At 54.9% G+C, this 12,008-nt stretch overlaps 1 protein-coding gene across 2 annotated transcripts in view; it reads left to right on the top strand.

Moving 5' to 3' along the window:
• Positions 1 to 12,008, top strand: part of ZNF423 (zinc finger protein 423) — a 346,039-nt gene that overhangs the window by 164,593 nt on the left and 169,438 nt on the right. Inside the window, exon 1 of one of the 2 annotated variants that reach the window (XM_055554097.1) lies at positions 9,647 to 9,867. The exons of the other annotated variant lie outside the window; for it this stretch is intronic. The gene's annotated coding sequence lies outside the window, so the exon portion shown is untranslated. Of the gene's footprint in view, positions 1 to 9,646; positions 9,868 to 12,008 lie in introns of those variants that run through there. 2 annotated transcript variants of the gene reach the window in all.

Here is a 12,008-nt window from a genome sequence, read left to right as displayed (position 1 = left end):
CAGCTGTCTTTCTTGCCCTTGTTATTTCCTCTGCCCAGAATGTTCTGTCTACCTGCCCCTTGGCTTTTTATTTTTCCCCCATAAATTAAGACCCAGTGTGAGGTCTGGTCTGCCCCATGGTGGCGTCCGTGATCGGCCAGCCAGACCTGACTTCCGCCTAACGACACCCTTTTTATGGTCCGCTGTGGTCTGCCTTGTCTCGTGCCCTTTCCTCAGTCTCCTTTAAAGAATAAGCTCCTGAAGGCACGGGCTCGGGGTTGTTTCCTCTTGGTCACGTGCTGTGCCCAGAAACTGGTGAGTCCTCATGCCTGGAGAATCCCATGGACAGAGGAGCCAGGCAGCTACAGCCACGGGGTCGCAAGAGTTGGACATGACTTGGCGACTACACCGCCACCACTACCACCATCCGTGCTGACTGAACGGAAGACTGGATTGGGATTTGCTGCTGAGGCAGGAAGGAGTTGGTGCCTGCACGTGCATGTGCGAGTACACACGCGTGTCCCCATGTGTATTTGCACACATGTGCTTGCTTTGGCCCATCAGTTTGATGCTTCTCTCTAATTGGATTTCTGAAGAAAGGTGCCTGCTTTAATTTTTAATTAGAAATCAGAGCACAGAAAGAACGGGCCAGCACTGCAGCTGGGGGTCTTTCTCAACGCTGGAGTTCTCTTTAACAAGCACTCGCTGTCCGGGGCGGCTTCTGTTCGGGCTGGACACCACGGCTTGCGCCGGTGGGAGTGTCTTAATGCCTACGAAATTATCATGTAATTATTTGGTAATAGGGCATCAGGATTTTGCTTATACAGCAATCTTTCCCAGCAGCTGAAAAAAATCGCCAAGGAAGAGAAGCCAGAGACAACCAGGGCTCTACCTGGAGAGTTGTGGGGCTCGCACATCTTTTGAAGAGATGGGGTCTCTGCCCTCTGGGAATCCAGCTGGAAGTCCTTGTACTTTTCTATGCTCAGTTGCTTCAGTCGTGTCCGACTCTTTTCGACACCGTGGACTGTAACCCACCAGGCTCCTCTGTCCATGGGATTCTCCAGGCAAGAACACTGGAGTGGGTTGCCATTTCCTCCTCCAGGGGATCTTCTGGACCCAGAAACCCTGGTCTCTGTCAAATGGGATTACCGTGTGACCCATTTCTCCTAGACAGGAGATGTGTTTAGCATGTTTGCTGTGGGTAAAATGATCTGTGCAGAATGTGTCACGTGGGAGTAATTACCTGGGCACCAGGGCGGGGTGGGGAGTCTCACCTGCTGGTGGAAACCTACCTTGGGCTTCTGGGCTCCAGCAAGGACCCTGGCAGGTGTGGGATGCCCTCAGGGTCTCGGTAGCCTCCAGGTAGGGTGCCTCCTGGTGGGGTAGCCCAAATACCGCACACGTAGTGGGGTCGAATGGGGACGTTCACATATGCTTGAGTGTTTTTTTTTTTTCAGGAAGCTTTTAAACTGCGATTCAGTACTTTGGTCAGGACTTCCTGGGGTGGAGAGCACAGACCCTCAGGCTAGGCGGCTGGCTCCCCTACTTACGTGCTGTCACTGTGGGGAAATTACTCTTAACTTCCCTATGCTTCACTTTTCTCTTCTGGAAAGGAGGAATGGCAGCGGATTCTCCCCTATAGTGTCCCTAGGAAGATTAAAGACAGCTGGTAAAGAATCCGCCTGCAATGCTGGAGACCTGGGTTCAATCCCTGGGTTGGGAAGATCCCCTAAAGAAGGGAATGGCTACCTACTCTAGTATTCTGGCCCAGAGAATTCCGGACTATATAGTATAGGTCCTGAATCCCTTATTCACTATTCTGAATTCCAGAAAGCCTGAAACCAGAAGTTTTGGTCCATCTAGTCAAAGCTATGGTTTTTCCAGTAGTCATGTATGGATATTAGAGTTGGACCATAAAGAAGGCTAAACACTGAGGAATTGATGCTTTTGAATGGTGGTGCTGGAGAAGACTCTTGAGAGTCCCTTGGATAGCAAGGAGATCAAACCAGTCGATCCTAAAGGAAATCAACCCTGAATCTTCATTGGAAGGACTCATACTGAAGCTGAAGCTCCAATATGTTGGCCACCTGATACTAAGAGCTGACTCATTGGAAAAGTCGCTGATGCTGGGAAAGATTGAAAACAGGAGGAGAAGGGGACGATAGGGGATGAGGTGTTGGATGGCATCACTGACTCGATGGACATGAGTTTGAGCAAACTCCTGGAGATAGTGAAGGACAGGGAAGCCTGGTGTAGATGGGGTAACAAAGAGTCAGACACGACTTAGCGACGGAACATCAACAACAACAACCTCTCAATTGGCAGCAAGATTTGACCTGGCTGATGTGAGCCATTAAATTATAGAGTTTAATTTATGGTGGTGAATTATGTTTTGCTGCAGAAATATCAGTGTGCTCAGTTGCTTCTGAGGTGTTCCCAGATACCAAGGAAAGACAGTCTGTTACTTTTCTAGAACCTGAAGAGGTCTGGATTCTGGAACACGTCTGGCTTCGAGGGTTTCGGGTAGGGGATTGTGGACCAGCACGTGCAAGATATACGGGGCTTCACTCACAGAATCCTGCTCAGTCAGCACTGGGCAGAGCTGTCCTTCAACCTCATCAACAGAACAGCGCTGCCCGACCTCTGTCCCTCACAGCACGACTGGTGCACTCGGGTAGGAGGTGGCATGCCCCGTGGCAGGTTGATTTGTGTTTGGGACACGCAGGAAGGGCTGGCTCTTGCTGGCTCCAGGGGCTGGCCGCTGGATTCCCTGCCCGTGGTTTGTGTCTGTTTCGGAGGTGGCTGCTGCCAGTTCTGTAGCTCCCTGAAAGATCCTGGGCCTGAAGGAACCCCTTCACACATTGTCCTCCGCCTCCCCTGGGGGGCAGCCATCCTCCTGTTGGAGGGGCATTGCCTGGTGCCTGCTGACACCATTTCTCCGGTGCCCCCCAAGCGGCCCGGCGTGGCTAATGAGGATGCTCGGCCTTCCTAGTCGTGGGAATCCTATTGGCTCTGACACCACCTTCCGAAGGGGCTGCGGGGTGTGGAACAGCATGTGCCTGTGAAGGAAGGCAATTAGGAAAATTGGAGGTGAACCTCCCTTTATTTACACATTTCTCTTTTACTCCCTGATAAGACGAGGTCCTTTGAGATGCTTGCCCCTGCCTTCCCCCCTCCAGGGTTTCTGGCCTGACTCCCTAAGGGAATTGAACATTTTTCTCATGGGGCAGTGCCTCAGCTTGGTCCTCCAGGTGCAATCCATTCACACCACACCAGCGTTTCAAAGAGCTCCCCCTCCTCCCAAACACAAAAGATGCTTTAACTGTCTTGCCTCAAGCCAGTGTTGTCAACTAGCTGTACTTTATCTCTTCTGTTTGGGTTGTAAAACCCAGCAATTAGGAAAATTCCTGCTTCAGATTAATTGTAGCCTACTTGGCTGGGAGCGAGGCAGTGTGCTGTGTCACCGGAGTTTCACGGCTTTTGAGGCAGGGGGAGCTGGAGCACTCAGGGAAACCGAGTCTCAGAGAAAGGAGGGCCGTTGTCGCCGACGGCACGGCGGGCAGAGTGAGACAGGCCTGGAATTCAGGGCCCAGGGTCTCGTCCCCCTGGCTGGATGGTTTCTTTCATCTGAGCCTCTCTGCTGGGCAGAGAGGGAGCTGGGCAGAGAGGAGCATCCCTGGCGGCCTGTGAGTGGGCAGACACCCCCACCCCATCCTTCCTGGGCCGCGTGGCCCGTGGGCTCTGATGTCTGAGTGTGGATGAGCGCAGATTCCGTGTTCTGTCTTTGCGGGGAGCCCTTGTGGGCATCTGCACTGGTCTCTTTTGCAGAAGCAGGTTGTCCGAGCGTTAGATGTTAGGAAAACCCTGACCAGTTGCCTACTGTGTGCCGTGTGCCATGTTGGGTGGCTGCTTCTCTCTGCGCTGGCCAGGATGGAGGCAGACAGCTGAGCAGCCCGTGACTGCATGCTGCCTGCATTTGGGGCCCTGGAGGGAGCACCCCGTCCTAGCGCTTCTCCTGTGGCCACAGCCCAGGTGTAGGAGGGGTGGGCAGGTCGTGCCTGCCCTTGGCCTCTCACGCACTCCTCGCCGGTGATCCCACCTGTGGGCCCGCTGGTGGCAGTTTACAGAGCATCCACACAGGGTTCTGGAGAAGGAAATGGCAACCCACTCCAGTGTTCTTGCCTAGAGAATCCTGTGGACAGAGGAGCCTGGTGGGCTGCCGGCTATGGGGTCACACGGAGTCAGACACGACTGAAGCGACTTAGCAGCAGCAGCAGCAGCACACGGACTCCGTTCTCCTCTGACCCTCACTGCAGCCCTGCGAGTGACCAGAGCCCCAGAGAGTGGAAACAGGGGCTCAGGGCGGGGGCGGGGGGCCACATGGCCCAGAAGCAGGAGGCAAGACCAGCCGGGCCGTGGCGTGTGGTGTGACACGGCGGCAGGTGGGGGCAAGACTGCCAACCCTTTTTTTTTCCCTTGTGGTTTTCTTCTGAGTCCTTATCGTAAGAGAGTGAAACCCGGGGCTCTCTGAGGGGCCTCTGGGTCCACCCTCCTGCGTCAGTCTGGCTGGGCTGCACTCTTTGGGCCGCCTCATTAGCTGCCTGCTGGGCTTGGTTCAGGGACCCTGGAGGGCAGTGTGAGCCTGAGTCTTTGGGGACACCTGTCCTGCTGAATCTGAAAGAGGAAGGGTGCCCCTTATCCTGCCCATTGTGTGTGATGGCCTAGGGCTCTGTGGATGCCCATGGAGGAGATGAGTCGGATTTGAGGCCCTCCTTTTTTCCCCCCTACCACATTCCCTGAGCTTTTTTCTCCCCCTACCACACTCCCTGAGCTTACTAAGGGCTACCAACTGGGCCTGGGGGCAGACGCTGAGCTAGACACTTTCCAGACAGCATCCCCTTCCATCATCAAGTCTGGGAGGGAGGCATCCCTTTTCACTGTCTTCATTTTACAGTTGAGATTTGTGGCTCAGAGAGGGGAGATCACTTTCCCTAGGTCACACAGCACGCATGTGACAGGGCCAAGCTTCAACCCAAGCCCATGCATTTGACCTCTACTGCCCATGCTTCTTGTCTCCTGGGTGGCCTGGGGCTTGATGGGGGCAGGGCTGGGGGAGCCTGCAGGATGTGGGATCTGTAGGCTTGGTGACACCAGAGCTTGTTTCCCAGGTTTTGCTGCCCATGCTGAGGCTCCCTCAGGTGGTTCTGAGTCTCCTGGGCCTGGGCTCTGCCAGTCAGATGGAGATGGGGATTTCTATAGGACTGGTCACAGCCACTACCAACGCAGTGGAACCTGCTGGCTGGACCCACGTCGAGGTCCATTTTCTGAACACTCCTTGGGGGTCCTATAGAACAGGTCTCAGGAGCTGCCTGGGTGAGGGCTGGGCCAGGAAGGAGGGTAGGAGTCCCAGCCTAGGATGACTCAGCTCCCATTGGGAGTCACCTGGGAGCTGTGGCAGCTTGAGTCTCCCACCTGCACTATTTCTGGGGCTCAGTTTCCAAGTCTGTGACATAGGCAAGGGCAGTTCCTGACCTCTCCTTGACACGGGAGGTCCAGGGGTATTGAGGCCTTCATGAGCCACTGTGGGGAAGGGCTGCCCTCCTGGGTCTGGGGTGGGTTGAGTGGCCTGATCCTCCTGTCCCAAGAGCTGCTCACTGGAGATGGTCCTCAGGTGTCGGTTTCCTCCATGGGTCCTCTGGGTGGACTTTGCAGTTTGGAGAGCAGACTCTGCAGAAACTGTTGCCACAGGAAGGGGCAGGGAGGCGGCCTTGATCCAGGCAGACTTGTTTGCAAGCCACTTGCCACAGAGAGCCCAGTTTCTGTTTCTGTGACTTGAGGATAACGTTGGCACAGACCCAGGTTGCTGCTGTTCAAGTCAGAACCTTCCCAGACTCCCATCGTCCTGGTCATTTACTCCTTGCATGCGTGCTAAGTCCCTTCAGTCGGATCCAACTCTTTGTGACCCCGTGGGCTGTAGCCCATCAGGCTTCTCTGTCCATGGGGTTCTCCAGGCAAGAACACTGGAGCGAGCTGCCGTGTCCTCCTCACTACACCCTGTTTAATGTCTTGGATTTACTTTTTAAATTCTCTCTCCTTCACTCGAGGGATTGGGGTTGGGTAAGACAGTGAAACCTACGAGACAACTGGCTGTCCTCTGGTTGTGTCACTAACCCGCCGTCTGAGCCCCTCCTGGGTCACCAGGCCCTTGGGTATAAGGGAAGCGGCACCAAAGGTTGATGCAGTTTGTTCTGTGCTGGGCACTGTGCTGCACTCTCCAGTTTAGTCAGCATGGCGTTTCCCTGGGGTGGAGCTTCTTCCCGTTTTATGGAGGAGGAAGTGAAGGCTCAGAGCTAGTGAATGGTGGAGCCAGGGCTGAATCCAGACTAACTGATAACCCATGGGGCTGAGCACCCAGGGCTCCAGGGCTGCATGTCAGTCGGCTAGGAGATAAGCTTGGCATTGACAGAGGAGCCTTGTTCCAGCCTCCCCACCAGGTCTGGGAGTGGCCGCTGGCCCAGGCTTGCCCTGGCACCAGACACCCCCTTTTTCCCCTTGGCCCCGGCCCCTCTTCCCTGGCCTTTTGCTCCCCTTCCTCAGTTGCCCTAATGACTTAGCCCAGGTGGCAGGTTACGTGGAGAAACCACTCCAGGGAAATAAGAGTCCTTGCTACCAGCCTGGGCCTCAGGTGTGTGCACAGCGGCCCTCCCTGGGGGTCTGGTGAGCTGCGCCTCCCCACCTCCAGCTGTTAGGAACCTGAGAGCGCTGTGGCTGCGTGTGTGGTAGAGTAACTGTGTGCACGTAATTGTGCATGCATAGAACCGCACACATAGAACTATGTATATGGAACTGTACGTGACGTGTGACTTTTTGCAGAACCGTGTGGGTATGTGACTGCCGTGTGTGTAGGTGTGTGTGTCTGTATGTGCGTTTGTGCCTGCCTGGGAGGCTGGAGGTAATGGGGGAGAGGGAGATGTTGGGGGGGGGCCCAGGAATGTATGGTGGGGGCAAGTGTTAACCTCCTTTGCTGGCTAAAACACACTTTGTAGAATAGTTACACATATGTTTGGATAATTAGAACAAAAGCCGAGAGAACAATTCCATTCAAAGGGACAAAGTGGGGAGGTGGGGCCCACCAAGATCTGGGGGGCAGAGTTCTGTCTCCCCAGCTCTCCCCCACCTTCGCTGCATTTTGATCGCGCTATTTAGAAAATCCCTTTGTTGTAGGATAAACTGACATTGGCCCGCGCGTTTCTGCTGTGAAGTTTGCTGTGTTCCAGGGCCCACTCGGGACAGCCAGGCCATTAGGAGCTGATTAAATGAGCTAATTTTAATTTGTTCAGTGGTTACAGATGCAGAGACCTTTCCATGCCCTTTTCTTGAGGCTCTATTTATTTATTAATTTTTTTTCTGAAAAGTAAAAGACCTTCAGGACTCCCTTTTCTCTTCCCATCCCCCTTCAAAAATAAACATGTGAAAACATTTCAAATAGGAACTTCAGCTGGGAGAGAAGGCCTTGAATATGGGCTTAGCCGCCAGAGGTGCCAGTGGGGGTCTCCCCGGTCTGGAAGTGGGGAGGGGGTTCAGAGCTGCTGGGATGGGCCACCCACCAGGGCTGGGAGAGAGGAACTTGAGGTTTAGTAGAAGTGATCCAAGACTTGAGTCTCACCGCTAGGCCTTCTCGCGTGCTGGCGCTGCTGCCTGGACCTCTGTCCTCCTCCCTGCGTCCTTTCCTTGGCTGATTCTTACTCATCCTACTGGTCTCAACGCACAGGTTGCTTTTTCTAGGAAGCTCGTTGCACCCTAGTCCCCATTCTCCCACCGCCCCCGGGGACTTCTCCAGTCATAGCAGATGTCAGCACATGGAGAACGTCTGTCTCTTTCAGGAGGCTGTGAACTCCGTAGGGCAGGAACTATGCCTGCGTTGTCTCCCCTCACACCTCCAGCACCAAAGTGTTCTAAACACATATTCAACATCTGTTGAAGAGATGAATCGATGAATGGGTAGCTGAGATCCGCACTAACTGAATGCCACTACACACCAAGCTCTTTTTTTAAATTTATTTTTTATTGAAATATAGTTGACTTCCCGTGTTGTGTTAGTTTCTGGTATACAGAAAAGTGATTTGGTTGTATATATATGTTCTTTTTCATATTCTTTCCCATTACGGTTTATCACAGGATATGGAATATAGTTCCCTGTGCTATGCAGCAGGACCTTGTCGCTTATCCATTCTCTCTATAGTAGTGTGCATCTGGGAATCCCAAACTCTCAATCCATCCCTCTGACCCCTCAGCCACCACAAATCTGTTCTTTATGTCTGTGAGTTTGTTTCTGTGAGTCTGTTTCTGTTTTGTAAATAAGTTCATTCATTGCTTGTTTTAGACTCTGCATATAAGTGATATGTGTCTTACTCTTTCTGACTTGCTTCACTTAGTGTGATAACCTCCAAGTCCATCTATGTTGCGGCAAATGTCATTACTTCATTCTTTTGTATGGCTGAGTAATACTCCACCATATACGTGGGCCACGTCGTCTTCATCCACTCTGTTGATGGACATTCAGGCTGTTTCTGTGTCTTGGTTGTCGTGAATAGTGCTGCTGTGGACATTGGGGTGCATGCATCTTGAATCAGAGCTGTTTTCTGGATATATGCCCAGGAGTAAGATTGCCGGATCATATGGTAACTGTATTCTTAGTTTTTTGAGGAATGTCCATGCTGTTTTGTATCATATCTGTACCCGCTTACATTCCCACCAACAGTGTAGGAGGGTTCCCTTTTCTTCACACCCTCTCCAGCATCTCACTGCACACCCGGTTCTTGATGTCAGGACCCTGGGGTCCGACCGATTTCAAATTGTCATCCGGAGCTGTGTGTCTGGCCCTCCCCCTTCCGGTGACCTCTTTTCTCACTGATGAGGGCTGAGGAGTCAGTGTTGAGGGCCGAATCTTGAAAAATGAGCGTGGTGGGAATCCACGCTTGCCTATCCCAGCATGATGCTGATTTCCAGGGCCAGGACGAAGCTCTGGCCCAGCTCTGCTGGAAACCTGACCAAAGGCCGCAGAGGGAGGCGAAGGGAGGAAAATTGCTCCGTGACCTGGCTTTTTACAGCACTTGCGGGCCAGCCGGCCTTGGAGGATAATGGGCCGGCCCTGGAGGTGCTCGGAGCATGGAAAAGGGGGGCTTGTGTGGACTCAGCCGACGGCCACCCCCACTCTTGCCTCAACTCCTGGCCCCCCTCCCTGCTTCTTCATTTTTTAACACATCTTTCTCTGGGGTTGGGGCACCTTTCCGTGAGCAGCAGGGTTTTCCCTGGAGCTTGCAGCCGCTGTGGCTGGGCCAGTTTCTGGGGCCTGGTTTCCATTTGCTGAGCACTCCTTTCCGCAGACGGCACCCCACCCACCCCACCCAGGGCCTCTGAGGGGCTGTCCCCCACCCTGTCCTGGCAGCCCTGCATTCCTCCTTTAACCCCAGCCTCAGGGACAAACGCTTGAGCAGGACTGTCCCTGCCCCTCATCTCTGCAGGAATCCCAGGTCTGGCGGGAGAGTCAGAGCTTCCCCGGGTGCCCCTGGGGTCTGGGGCCCTCAACTGGGTCAGCATCTGGCCGAGTGGCCCAGCCTTTGGCCTCCTCTGTCTCCTCCCCCACTCCCTCCCCGAGGCCCTTCCTCTCCCCACTAGCTGGATTCCCCGCCAAGGCGGCGGGAGCAGCCACGCTGGGCCCATCCTTTCCCCGGCTGAGGCCGAGGGTGGGGATGAGTCCTGGGGCTGAGGTCACCAGCGGGGCAGTGGGAAGCGCTTTTCCAGCCCTCGCCTGCCTGGCCGCTGGGTGCCTGGAGCGGGGGCATCAAACAATTTATCCTGGGATGTCCCGGTGAGCAGGGGGGAGAGGTAAGTGGAGGGGCGGGGCTGGAGGGGGAGAATGGATAAAACAGGCTGGTGTCTGCACTGGAACGCCAAGAGTCCCCTTAGAGGCTCCTGGCTCCTTGGGAAGTTGAATGTCTGAACATTCGCTCAGAGTGGAATCTAACCCAGAAAGAAGGGAGCTGTTTTTCCTGGACTGGGGGAGAAAAGTGAGGGCCTCAGAGGCACTGGTGGCTGGGGTATCAGATCTGCGTCGGGTCCTGCAGTGTGGGGGTGGGGGGTGGCCCTCTTGGGAGCACCCTGATTTCCGGGTCTGGCACCGGTCTCACTTCCCCCCTGCCCTTCTCTGTGTCCGTCCCATGGCCTCCGGGCTCCCCGTCTCTGCTGAGGAGGCTGGCCGGCATCCCCGCTGGTCTGCGTGCCCTTTGGGCCGGAGCGCTTGCTGGCCACTAGGCACCTTGGCTCCCGTCCCGTCCCAGGGCCTCACCTCTGCCCCACTTCCTGCCCTAGTTCCTGGCCGGCGGCTGGGAGGTGGCCACATGCCGCCTTCTGGGCCTGACCTTGCCACACACGAGGCCAGCGTGGCCTTGAACTGTCACCTCCCAGGCATCGGTCTCCTCTTCCGTCATTGGGAGACTCGCCAAGAGGACACCGAGACAAGCCTCTGACTATGGATCACCGGACCGTGATTTCCGATGGATTGGCATGGGGCCTGCCGGTGGGGCGGGGTGGGAGGGGGCCTCGGTGGTAAGCGAAGCGGCTGTTTCTTGTGGCCAGCCACTTGTTCTCCGTGGGAAGGAACCAGCGCATTTCTCTCTGTGTTGTAACCAAGCTACCGAAATGGCAAACTTAGGTTCTGCAGTTACACAGCATTTTGGAAGCAAATTGATAGGATAATGTGTTATTATTGGCTACTGGGTTAATAGCCGTTTTGGCAGGCGTGCCAATCCTGTGTGGCTTTGCTGGTGCGGGCGTAAGGATGGCACGGTGGGTAGAGGGGAATGGTGGGTGCGCGTGGCACCGAGTGGCTGGCCGGGGAGGACCTCAGGGGTGGATGCTCAGCCCTGATTAGCTGTTGCCGCCGCCAAGACCAGAGAGGTTGAGAGACCAGCGTCGGGTCCCACAGTGAGTCGGTGCTCGAGTTGGACTGTGGGTCTCTGTGGGAAGGATAGCTAGGTCTGCGATCTCTGAAGGCAGACAAGTGCCTTCGCTGTGAGCCTCGTGTTAGCATCCAGGAAGATGGAGGTTTGGAACGTGCCCAAGGCAGCTCGGTCAGGATTCAGAGCTGTTGCACGTGCTAATGCCCCCTCCCGGAATGCGCTTCCTCCACGTCCCCTGGCGCGCTTCCTTGCTTGCTCCAGGTCTGTGCTCAAGTGTCACCGTGTCGTCGCCTCTCTGGAGCAGCACCCCACCCATTCCCGCATTCTCTGTCCTTACGCTGCTCCGTATTTTCTTTGTTGTGCCGCCTGACTTACTACAGTTGGATTTACTGCTTTATCGTCAGCCTCCTCTTATTCCACTGCAGGCGAAGACTGTGGTGCTCGCTACCCTGTCCCCGGAGCCTGGAACAGGGCTGCAGAGTGGACACTTGGTGACATTTGTTGAGGGAATAGATGCATGTAAATTACAATGTTGTTTTAAAAATGCCTGCCACGTGACGGGGGACCGATTCTGTCTCCTCTCAGAGGACGGTGGGAGTCGGGGATCCTGTTGTTCCTGTCCCCAAGAGGTGGTCAGCAAGCCCTCTCTGTGGGCTCGTGGTGACATCATTTCTCTTTGCTAAGGAAGCTCAGAAGGGAATGAGTTCCCCATCACTGGAAGGAACCAAACCTGGCAGAGGGCATGGAAGTGCCGGTGGGGAGTGAACTGGATCCCCCTGAGGGCCCTTCTGTGTTTGGGTTCTGTGATGGGCTCAGGGGTAGGACAGCGGGGTCTGCTGTCTCTATCACACGTGGTTAGCGGCTCCTACCCTGGGGTGGCGTATGAGGATTTGGAAAATTGTAAAAAATGCTCATGGGAAGGGTAAACTAAGAGTGGGCGGTATGACCCACCGTGGGTGGGGAGCCCTGCGGTTAACCAGGGGTCTGCCCAGCAGCCTCCGCTCTTGCTGCCTCCGATCTGGAAACGACACAGTGATACATTCACTGAGCATTATTTCCCGTGTGCCC

This window comes from Bubalus kerabau, chromosome 17 (genome assembly GCF_029407905.1).
Source record: "Bubalus kerabau isolate K-KA32 ecotype Philippines breed swamp buffalo chromosome 17, PCC_UOA_SB_1v2, whole genome shotgun sequence".
In the NCBI taxonomy this organism is placed as follows: domain Eukaryota; kingdom Metazoa; phylum Chordata; class Mammalia; order Artiodactyla; family Bovidae; genus Bubalus; species Bubalus kerabau.
This window is presented reverse-complemented; position numbering and strand designations above follow the sequence as displayed.